This window comes from Helianthus annuus, chromosome 14 (genome assembly GCF_002127325.2).
Source record: "Helianthus annuus cultivar XRQ/B chromosome 14, HanXRQr2.0-SUNRISE, whole genome shotgun sequence".
Classification (NCBI taxonomy): Eukaryota; Viridiplantae; Streptophyta; class Magnoliopsida; order Asterales; family Asteraceae; genus Helianthus; species Helianthus annuus.
In genome coordinates, this window is record NC_035446.2 from 136,690,598 (window position 1) to 136,702,920 (window position 12,323).

Sequence of the window (12,323 nt, forward strand, 5' to 3'; positions counted from 1 at the left end):
ATCCTGAAGCCCTATGTCAAGAATTGGATACTATTGATGAGGCAAGGGATGCGACAAAGATGAGAATGGCAGCATATCAACAAAGAATATCCAGAGCATATAATAAGAATATCAGGACCAGAAGATTTAAGGTTGGAGATTGGGTGTTAAGAAAGGCTTTTCAGAATACTATGAATCCTGCTGATGGAAAGTTGGCCCCAAAATGGGAAGGACCCTATGAGATTGAATCAGAATCCGGAAAAGGAGCATACCAGCTCAAGAATATGGAAGGGGATATACTACCAAGATCCTGGAATGCTATACATCTCAAAGCCTATTTCAAGTGAGTTTAGAATTTAATTTCTAACTCAAGATGGTATGAATTCTGTCTCTTTTGAATATACTTTATTTTATTTGAACCCAATACTAACTTAAGCATCGGAGGGGTGTTAGCCAAGCTAACACCCACCTTAGTTTTGGAATGTTTTGCAGAATATGCTTCGGGATATGGTTCCAGGATGCACACTCAGGATGTTTCGGAAGATTAGAGGATTGGCCCCCTCTCTCACGTATAAGGGATCCTGATCCCTTCATAGGTTTAAAGGTATTCACCTTTCATCCGAATTGGGTTTAAACACCCCGCCTGGAGCGCAAGTTGTTCGGGAATAGTTCAAGGTGGCGGGACCAGTTCATGTAAAAGTGGCTGACAATTTCGTTACTGTTGGCTATATCCTGAATTCTAAAGGTATATGAGGATTGATCACCCTCTCTCACGAAAGGGTATTTTTATACTCTCTAAGGTTTAAAGGTTTTCACCTTTCTAAGTCTTGGAGTTTATACACTCCCGCCTGTAGCGCATGAAAATTTGGGATTATCCCCAGGATACTAAGGATTTATCTCCAGGATGTTTTCGGATTTTACCCCAATAACACAAGAACTGTCTATGCACTCTAAGTAAGTTTTTCTAAGTATTGAAAGATTTTGTACACAGGGGACATTTCTCCTAAGGCAATTATGTAAGGCACTAAGAGTTAAGTTTGGACCAAGCATGCAAGGACTGGGGACATCTTGGTACAAGGAATTGCAAAAAGAATTGAAGTTTGAAACTAGGCTTATACTCTATCTCTGGTATGATCTTTCCTTTGAGAGTCCTACGCAATTTGATTGAGCTTTGAAACTGTGTCAGAAGTTTAATCATCCTGACTAGGATATATCTTCAGGATATATCCTCGGAATATATCCTCAGAATATATTCTCAGAATATATTCCCAGGATATAATACGAGATATCTGTTTGGAATATTTGGAGTTACAGGGATTTAAGTGTAAAGTCAAAATGGAATTTGTTTATGAAAGCTAAGTAGAACATTTTATTTCTTTAAACACTTTAAGATATTCGAGGTTTTACAAAGAACAAATTATTTTGAAACTCTATCCAAGATATGGGGATTTTGAGAAGATATGTTTGCCAAAGTTTGTTTTGCAAAATATTGCTAAAAATATGGATTAAAGTATTTGAATGATTACACTAGTTGATATTAAAACAATATATAATGAGAATCTAAAGTATTGACAAAGGCAAGTAAGTCAAAGGTAGGTTATATTATTAACATGTCAAAAGTTGTGCTTTTTGGTTTCACCTTAAACCAAGGCCCATCCACCAAAAGCACGAGGGATTCATAACCATATTTACACAACGATTGAAGGTTTCGTTTCAAACTGAAACCCATCCACCTCCAACCGTTGTATTGTCCAAAACAAAATATACTAACTGATAACCAAGGGCTTCATCCTGAAACCCAGGATCCATCCACCTTTGGTTATCAAATTGTTCTAATGCAGGAAAGGTAAATTGTTCAAAAGACATGGAAAATAAATTGTTCAACAGGTCACAACCATCAAGCTTAAAAAAGTGGGCTCCGGCCTCGGCATAAACATCCATCATCGCCCACTTCGCTGCTTTCAAGGGGCAGCACCCTCTTCAACTACCACTCCATCAGCACCTGCTCCAGCATCGCCCCCGGGATTCTTCTCAGCATCCGCCGCTTCCTCCGCTGCCTTGGAAGGCTCTTCACCCGCAAGCTTGGCAAGATACTCAACAGGACTTCCCCCGAGGTCTCTCAGTTTTGCCTCCCAAGCCTTCACATCCCAGGAAGGGCATTCAAAGCCCAGGGTTTTGGCTTCATAAGCCATCTTTAATCTGGCTTGAAGGAGGGAGATTACAACTGACCCCTTGAGACCTTCTCGGTAGGAAGTCTTATCCTGCTCGCATTGGAGTTGGGCGGCGTCCATCTTGGCTCGGGCATCTTCGGTGGCCTTGTTGATAGCAGCTTTGGCTTCTTGGGTCACGACCTTGAATTTGTCTTCATAATGCTGAGATTGTGCCTTGGCGATCATCCCTTGGTCAGCGATGGTTTCTTCAGCTTTCTTAAGCTTGATCTCCAGCATCTTGTTCAGCCCACAAGCATCCTCATAAAGGAACATGAGACGTTCCAGACCCTACAACCGAAAGCACAGGTGTCAATATATATAAAAAATAACCAGTATATGCTGCAGGATATAGGTTAAGGATACGAACCTGATTAAGAAAGCCAGTCATGAAGCCACTGGACTCAACAAACCTGTGGTTCTCAAAGGGGAAGGTTTCAGACGAGGCTGGAGAGTTAGTCTCCTTTCTTTTTCGGGAACTTGAAGCACGTGGCTTGGTAGCAGGGGAAGGCTTAGGAACAATTGCCAGTTTAGGGCCGGATGCTGGTTTGGAGGTAGAAGCAGGTTTGCTGGGTTCTTTCTTCACTTGAACAGGAATGGCATAACTATCTAATTCGTCGAGATCAAAGATCTCTGGAGCTTTGAGTGGTGCTGCTAAACAGGGAAGATATCTAAAACTATATTCTTGTCTCTTACTTTAATATTAATAAATGTGCAAAATTTATGAGATTCTTACCAGACATGTCTGACGAGGAATACTGGCTTGAACTCGGAAGATGTTGTGAAAAGGATCTGTCACAATCAGGCAACTGGTAGATCCGGTTGATTCGTTCTTGAGATTCTTTAGAGGGAGGAGCTAACTCTTTGAAGTTTGCTGCAAAAAAGAGAAGTCAGGATATAAGTCAGGATACATCACCAGGATATGTTTGGGGATATCTAAAAACCCTAAACCCTACCGGAGGTCAACCATTTCACCGGAAGGCTTTTGCCCTCGGGAATGGAATCCCGTCTAACAAAGAAGAATTTTCGTTGCCACCCATCCTCGTTTTTTGAAGCCTTAAGGATGAGGGGATTGCTAGAGGTTGAAAAAAGCAAGAAGCGACTATTGCCGTGAGATCGGAGGCGGTAAGCAAGAGGAAGGTCTTCGATACAAAGATCGGGGACGTGAAGGGTTTTGATTTGGTTAAGCACAATCAGCACTCTCCAGACCATAGGCATCGTCTGAGCAAAGCAGAGACCGGTAATCCGAAAGAACTCCATGATGAATTCCGGGAATGGATATCGGAGACCAAGAGAAATAGGATATGATGAGAAGCAGATCCACTCCTAGGAACATACGTCGGAACGAATGCTCTGATCGAATGGACGGATAATCGCTGTGTCGGAAAAAGCACCGGAGGTTCTTAACAGCGTTGATATCTGCGTTATCGAAGGAGCACACCTCCTTCTCGGGGTTTTTCAGCAAGTTCTGGTTAACGAACGACGAAGTGGACTCGCCGGAATGGGAACGTGTTCTGGTGGCCATCGAAAATTTGAACGAAAAAAGTTAAGAGATAGAAAGAGAGAAGTACCTGAGAATTCTGAGAGAGATGATGGTATATCAATAAGAAAGCGAGAAGATATAGGGGCTAAATAGATAGCCATTGAGTGAAAAACGCGTTGGGAGTTGCACAATGTCACTTCAAGGGTCATTCTGGTTTAATTACCTCGATACACGGAATAAATCTTAAAATATATCCGTTGGAGTTGGTATACCAACAGATATATTTTGGGGACAATTGTTATGGGCCATTTTCTGAACATATATCTTGACTAATATTCTGATTATGATTGTTTATTTGTGATCAGGATACTGGACAGGGATATTGCTAACATCCTGGATAATATCCCGAGATATATCAAATTAATCACGTGCAGGTTAGAGGCTGGAACTTGCTAACGGTCAATTGGACTTCTTCTCCACAAGACTCGGGCGTATCCGTTAAGGGAGAGACGTTGAACCCGAAAGACTGGGTCTACAACGTTCGGCTGAGGAATATTCGTTGGATCCCGGTTTTAGAGGATAGTTAGTTGCTTTATCTTTACTATAAATAGATGGGGGCGGATCAGTTTAAGGCACACAATTTTTCACTAACACTTTCGTACACTTTCACTCTCTAGCTTACTGCAATCACCACTTGTATCCAAATCATATTGTAACACTTAGTCGATCCGCACCACATCCTGCACTGTATCCTGAAGTTTGAAGTAATAACAAGAACAAGGCAGCTGCGATTGTCAGCTCCCGAGGTTTTATACCGGAGATCTAGATTGATCAAGGGCTTTCCTTGTACATCTCGTGTCATCCCCTTTACTTTTTGCTCATTGTTTGATCATAGATACAGCTCGATATCCTGAGCCGTATCCTGAAACGGTTTTTTGCAAAGAACTTAACTAACTGATTTTTGAACACATTCTCTTAGCACACTACCTCACAAAACTAATTTGATCACTTAATTACTTAGGTAATTTTTGACCAAAACACTTAGTGTATTGCAGGCAAAGATAATTCGTCATGTATTCATGTATTCACATTATTTTTCATGAAACTTTCTACCCTTCCTAGTCTCCCAGACTAAACTCCCCAGTCTCTTAGACTGAACTCCTTAGTCTCTCAGACCAAACTCCCCAATCTCTTAAACTGAACTCCCTAGTCTCTCAGACCAAACCTCCCCAGTTTCCCAAACTGAACTACCTAGTCTCTTAGACTCAATTTCCCCAGTCTCTAAGACTGAACCTCCCCAGTCTCTAAGACTGAACCTCCCCAGCCTCTAAGACTGAACCTCCCCAGTCTCTAAGACTGAACCTCCCCAGTCTCTAAGACTGAACCTCCCAAGTCTCTAAGACTGAATTATGAACATAAACTTTGAAATGTGTTTTGTGCCTTTTGTTTGTAAAAATGTTTGTTCCCTGGATCTGGACGTTTTGTGTATGCAATGAAAACATGTTGTAAAACGTTTTCGTGAGAGCCCTAATGATCGTAGTCTAAACTCGAGAAAGAATCCTAGTTCGCTACGATCGAAGCTCTGATAGCAAGCTGTTACACCTTGACTTTTGCGGAAGCGTGATTATGGTGTGACTTTCTTAATATCATTGCATTCAATCATAAGAACAGCTATATGATAAAACCACTGGTTTGTCATCCATTGAATAAGTTTAAAACATAACAACATTGTTTAAAAACGTAGACTTCAAATTTAAGTTTTACAATCATACCAAAATGTTTATGAGTTCACAAAGGACTCATCGAAAGATATTAAATAGCACCAAGGATTGGGAGACATGTCTCGTCTAGGAATAAGAGACACCAACCAAACCCAAAGACCATGGATGACATCTTTATTTCAAACGCAGCATAAAAACTTTCAACGCCCGCCAGATCCACTTATTAGTTCCCTGAAATATATGTAGTTTGAAAACATCAACAAAAGTTGAGCGAGTTCATGTGTTTAGTATGTGTGCATGAATCATTCTTGAAAACCTTTGTATGAATGTATGTACTTGTAAACTGGTTTGAAGCAATAAGGAAAACAGATCAATTAATGTGTAGCTAATACATTAATATAAGTGACATGGTATAGGAAGCACTCAAACATGTATGCGTATTTCGTACCGGCCCCTCCGGCGGAACGACATAGTCACCACATGCGGCTAACTCGCAGGCCCATGGGTGGGGCTCGCAACACCCAATGGATCTATCACTCATGCCCCTCGGTCCTTATACAAGGATTAATGGTCTTAAGCTAATGGCCTACCCATTCACGTGATCTAGCAGTACCTTTCCTTAGCTAATCATACCATGGTAATTGTTTGTAAGCAGTATGTAACATGTATTTCACCCCCGAAGTTATAAAACTGAAAACAGTTAAAAGGAAAAGGGGGACATGAACTCATAGTTCTGCGTTCCTTATATCCGATGTAACTCAAAGCTTCCTCTAGAACGCACGACTACCTACATGCGTACTACGGTCCGTTAGACGAGCGGATTGTGCCTTGCCTTAGTATTGATTAGTTCCCTTGAGTTACGTTTTAAAGTGTCTTCATTATTATTCCAAGTATATAATTATTTGTTAAAATAATTAATATTTTAACTTAAATTATATTTATTAAATTTTAGAATAGTTGCTTAAACAATATTTTGTAATAATACTTCTCAAGTATTTGTACTCGTATTTCCTTCCCAAGGATGGGGTATCTTTTACATGTATCCTCGTATTCTTTTATTTGAATAACTGGCCATGTATTGGCGTCGTATTCCGTGTATTATTCCAAATAAAAATATGCCAATATATTCCCAATATATATTTTCAAAACAATATATTTTCAAGTCTCACTTAGAAAATATATATAAACTTATTTCATCCCAAATGTATTTCAAGTTTATCCAAGAAAACGTATATTTTTCCCAAAATCATACATCTTCTAAAAATTCTAGGAAAATATATGTTTTACTTCTCAAAAATAATATATTTTCTCCTTGTTGGAAATATGATATAACTTGGTAATATTTACAAAAATCATATTTTCACTCCCTTTTGTACCCAAATTAATATTTACCAAAAATAGATTTATATCGGTATTCTCCGGAATATTTCGTAAGGTACGTTCTTGCGTTTGGTTCCACAATATTAAGTGTGTAACTTGTATAATTATTCCATGAGATTCTTGGTAATATTTTGGATTGTAATTTCTTGGTATTTTGTCAAGTTATATTTTTTTCATCCCTAGAATAATATAACTACCACACAAAGCATACAAGTACTCACACACATCATGTCTTTAATGTAAATATATATTCTAAATATATATTTATCCATTCTTATTTATAAAAACCAACCTCCAATACTTGTATTTTTGTAACAAAAATTATGGCAAAGTTTATGTAGAAAACCCATGGTTAAAATACACTTATAAATATTTTTCTAAGTGTTTATATTTTTAGAAAATTTTGCCATAGTTTCCCCTAAAAATGGAGGTGTCCATGCTTTTAAAGCATATTATTTTCTTTTTAAATCACAACAATCAACAATTCCATCAACACTTACCTAGTGCCAAAATTATGTAATTTTCCTAACATCATGAACTTGAACTTTCATAAAAACTTGTAGTAACTTAGTAGTGTGTTTAGTGAGTTTAGTTACCCTTTGAAATATAATTACTTCTTTGAAAACTTCATTTTTAAAGAAGTTGTGTGTTTACAACTTCCAAACACATTTTCTAAAAATGCTTCTTTATGTAATCTTTTTGTTACACAAGTGTTTCTACACTTGTTTAACCCTTAAAAATAGTATTTGTTTATGTAAGAACTAAGATCCACTATCTTTTGGAAAACCATTCATAAATTTTAGATCTATATGATTATTAACCCACTTTGATTATTATTTTTCAAGAAAACAATGTATCTTTTCAAGTTCATGTCTTTTAAGAGGATGATTTATAATTCTCTAGCATTTTCATCCTCTCATCTTGGTAGATTATGTTTTTAATCATGATCTAGCAAGATCATATAATGATCTACATCATTTACACAAACAATCATTCATCAAATATCACAACAACACTAAACAACATGATTTCTTTAAGGTTTCTTATGGCTTTCTGCTTATGTTCATGATTCATCTTCAATTTTATTAGTGTTCTTCATAATAATCAACATAAATCTTCTTTTAACCACTAATATAAGATGAACAATGGAGTGTATGAAGTTCTTACCACTAGCTCAAGGCTAGGGATGATTCAAGAGGAGAAAACAAGTGGATAAAAGCACTAGAGAGAGGTCCTTCAACTTTCAAGAGCACCAAGCTTCCTTGCGTAGATTCTTACACCCTTGTATGCCTTGAGAATGGATGGAATGAAGTGAAAAATGATGGTGAGGGTGCTTGGTGTTCTTGGTCGTGAACAAGATGGAGAGAGGAAGAAGGTTTTGTGTTGTGGAGTTGTGATGAATATGAGAAAGATGAACTAGTGGTTACATATATAATCCTTCCAACAACATTTAACCCATTGTGTAATATGTTTCTATTGTACACTACAAGATCAAGGAAGATATCAAACAAATCAAATACAATCTAGCAAGATCCCATAAAATCCCACAAATAGGCCATGTGGGCCGTGAGCAAGGTGGGGGGGGTCTAGTATAGGTTAAACTAATTAGTTAGATGATTAGTTTAATTTCAAGCATTAGTTACATATCTTGGTTATTAGATATTTTTAGTAGGCGTTTTGATGTTCGGGGATCATGACTAGTTTAGAAACATTAAAACAATGCTTCTAGTGTAACTTTGATGTTCCGGGTAATGTCTGGTTGTTCGGTTTGATACCGGTTCGTTAAAGTGTCAAACTATTCCGTTTAGTGTTTATTAAGTACCCTTTTGTGACACTTTTAATTCCCAACACTTATGAAAGCATTCAGGACCATTTTGCCATATTTTTTGCACATTACCAGCTTGTTAAAAAGCCGAATTTTGCTGAAATATGCAGAATTCTGCACGTTTAATGGGTTTTAGGCACTTTTCGGCACTTAAACTATCACCTAGTGACGCAGTTTTATGGTCCTTACTTCCCTACACACCATACTAGTGTAGCACCTTGTCTCTGGCCCTTACGGGGTCTCGAAACACTGTCTGTCTATGTACTGACATTGTCAGCATATTTCTGAGTTATCCGCTAACTGTGCTAACCGTGCTTTGTGCATCGTTTATGTCACTAAAGTTTGTATGTGCTAGATGATGTGACAATATGAAATGTGATGCACATGTATGTATGATACAGAAATCAGAAAGTAGTTTAAGTTATCAGTTGTAATTAAGCACTAATCAATATTAATTAATTGTACGTATACCTGGATTTATGAGGGTTTTCACATCCGACCATCCTTTTTTCTGCAAATAAAAAAGTATATTGGAGATGACATAATAGAGAGATCACAATTCCAACCAACCCAATACTGTACATCGTCAAGAACAAAGGCTTCGAGTTCATCACTTTTAATGGGTTTTTCCAACCCATCTGATAATAATCAATGGATTATCTAAAAATCCAAATTCTAGGCCTGGTTGGCATGATCCCAATACTAAATCTTGAATAATAAAGCAAATATTTTGATGAAACAAGTAGGGTTTTGTGAATGGTTGTGATGTGTTAGATTAACTGAGTTGTTAAACTGAATTTCTTTATCATCCGTAATTTTATCATCATCTCGTCTCCTGAAAAACTGAATTTCGTTATCATATCCGGATGAAGAATAACCTTTTGAATCAGGTGATTTATTATCCTTACTGTGAGTCCTTAAATTCACAGACTGCCTATCAGACTTATCTCTAGACGATGAATCTCTGAACAAATCTGAAGATATGGCAGCAGCAGTTTTAGAATCTGTATTCTTTGTTTCTGTGTCATCTCCAGAAGAAGAATCCCTGCTAAAATCATATAATAACCCAACGGTAATTTTGGAATCATTATCTTCTGTTGTGGGATTCACAAATTGAGTTTCTTCAACATCTCGCAGTGAAGAAGTGCCTCTGTTGTGGGAATCATTATTGTTAGGATCGGAGGCTCTCATGATTGTGTTTGTTTGTATAAGTTTAACATTCAGAGTATATTAAATTATGTAAAGTGCAGCGGAAATGAATACAAACTTTGTAAACACAATTCAAAGAGGAGAATAGTTTGATAAATAATTGCTTTTCATCAGTTGAAAGGTTACAAAGCAAATCAAAAGATTACAAGCATGCTTACACTGCTAAGCTCCCCCTCAGCCTGATACCCCAAGGTTGGTTGTTCAAGATGAAAAGATTGAATTGAGGAGAAGAACTCACTCAAAACGATCAAATGTAACAATACAAAGTACTGTTACATTTATAGACAATCCAAACCACTGAAGCATCTCAGCTGACGTCACCATGAAAGTGACATCTAACAACCTAACAGACTCTATCTACTGATCTATACAACTACTGCTTTGCTAACAACTGATATTGCATAATATTACATGAGATGAATAAAACTGATGCTGCATCATTCTACTGCTGTGAACCCAGCAGTAGAATCTACTGCTGTGAACCCAGCAGTACTTGTCATGATCAGCAGTGCTTGACTCAAGGCAGCAGATTGAACAGCAGGGCTTTTAGTCTTCATCAGTCTTTGTGTTGATCAGCAGTTGTAGGTCAGCAGATGTTGATAGAAGCAGTACTTTGGAACATATCAGATGTTTGAGCCACCTTCAAGGGGAAAGCAAAGTGTAAACTGCTGCTTATTGTGAGTCCACTGATGTGATCCGGTTTTGGCTTTCATTATCTGTTCCTCTGGTAGGGTTCAATCCCAACAATCTCCCCCTGGAACAGATAATGCCAAAACGCTTCATTATTCTGGACCTTTATTGATCAGAAGTTCCTTAGCTTGTTCTTTAAACTCTTCTTCAAAATTCTTGGAACTTAGGTCATCTTCATCCCTACACAGTGTAAGTTCAAGGAGATCCTGCAAATCTTCAAGACTCAGGCCAAGAGCTTCTTTCCTTGAGATGTACTTCACTTCACCATTGGTTCTGACCAGAGTCAATACGTGGGTCTTTTGATCAGATATCCACTTTAGTATTTTTAAACCTAATGGGTTTCTTGGGAAAGATTTATTCTTTGATGAGTTTGTAGATGATGGCCTTGTGAACACTTGCAGACTTTCAAACATTCTTTTGAAGGCCATCTCAATGACATTGTTAGCTGCAGCTATGTCTTCTGCAGTCTCTTTTTCGATCAGCTCTTGTCTTTCAAAGTCTGTCATGCCTATTGTAGTGTTTGGTGATGCAGGCTTGGTTAATACCTTCTTAAAAAGGTTCTGAAGCTTTGTTGAGTTCTCTTCTTTTAATCCCATTTTCATGATGGAATCGTTGAAGTACTCAGCTTCCTTTTCCTTGACCTCTTCTTCAGACAGTTGTTTTCCTTTTTCTTGGTTTGACACAAGAGTAGGATTATCTGCTGATTTGAACAGTGTTTTGAGGCTTTCAATCTGCTGTTCAAGCTTCATCATTTGTTCACGTTTCTTTGAAGCACCTGAAACAGTTATCTTTCTTTTCTTTAGCCTTTCATAGGCTTCATCAGTCTGCTGTTTTGACCATTTTGATATGGCTTCAGCAGTATCCATTTTTGCATCCACCAGCTCCTTTTTCTTTCCTTTATACTCAGCAGTTAGGTCAGCAATGAGCTTTTTGTATTTGCTCCAGTTTGGAGCATTCTTCTTCTTTGTAGGATCATTCTTGATTTTTTCAATCCTTTCTGCCTCATGCTTTAAAGCAACTATTGGCCATTCTTCAAACTGTTTTTCTCCAGCAGGATAGAATTTCTCTTTCATGATGTAGGCTAGATATTGTTTTCTTAACTTTTTTCGTTGATCAGCCTTTTCTTTGTTTAGTTCTTGTGCAAACTCTTCTATCTGCTTTACTTTTGTGAGGAAGAAATCCAGTCTTTTAGCAATGTCTTCGTCACTTAAACCTTCACTTTCACTCTCAACTTTAGCTCTTATTTTAGCTTGCCTTGCCTTGATCTTGAGGTAATCATCCATATCCTCTGGTGCCATGTAGCCTATGAGTGAGGAGAATCTTCTTTTTGAAGGATCTTCTTCTGTATAGAATTGCCTCGTCTCATTTTTGATAGCTTCAAGTTCCAGTGGATATTTTGCAGCGTTAGGATCATGTATGCCCTCATCGGCAGAGATTGGCTTTCTTTTTCTTTTGAAGAGCTTTGGTTGTGATGTAGAAAAGGTAAGAGCAGTGGTGGATGGTTGACTAACAGCTGTTGAAACAACTGGTGCCTCAACCGCTGTTGTCATTACAACTACTGATGTATAAGCAGATGTCTTCTGCTTTTGAGCAGGGGTTGTGATGGCAGTTGTTTGAGTGGTGATGAATTGCTGACTAACAGTAGTTGGAACAACAGGTGTTTCAATCAGTGTTGTCATTACATCAGATGTTATAACATCTGCTGTCTTCTGCTTTTTGGCAGGAGGTGATGATGGGTTGGCTTTTTTTGATGGTGATGGTGGTTTTGATGCTGTAGACACAGATGGTGGTGGAGCAGTAGTTGTGGTGGTGTGTGGTGATGTGGTGTG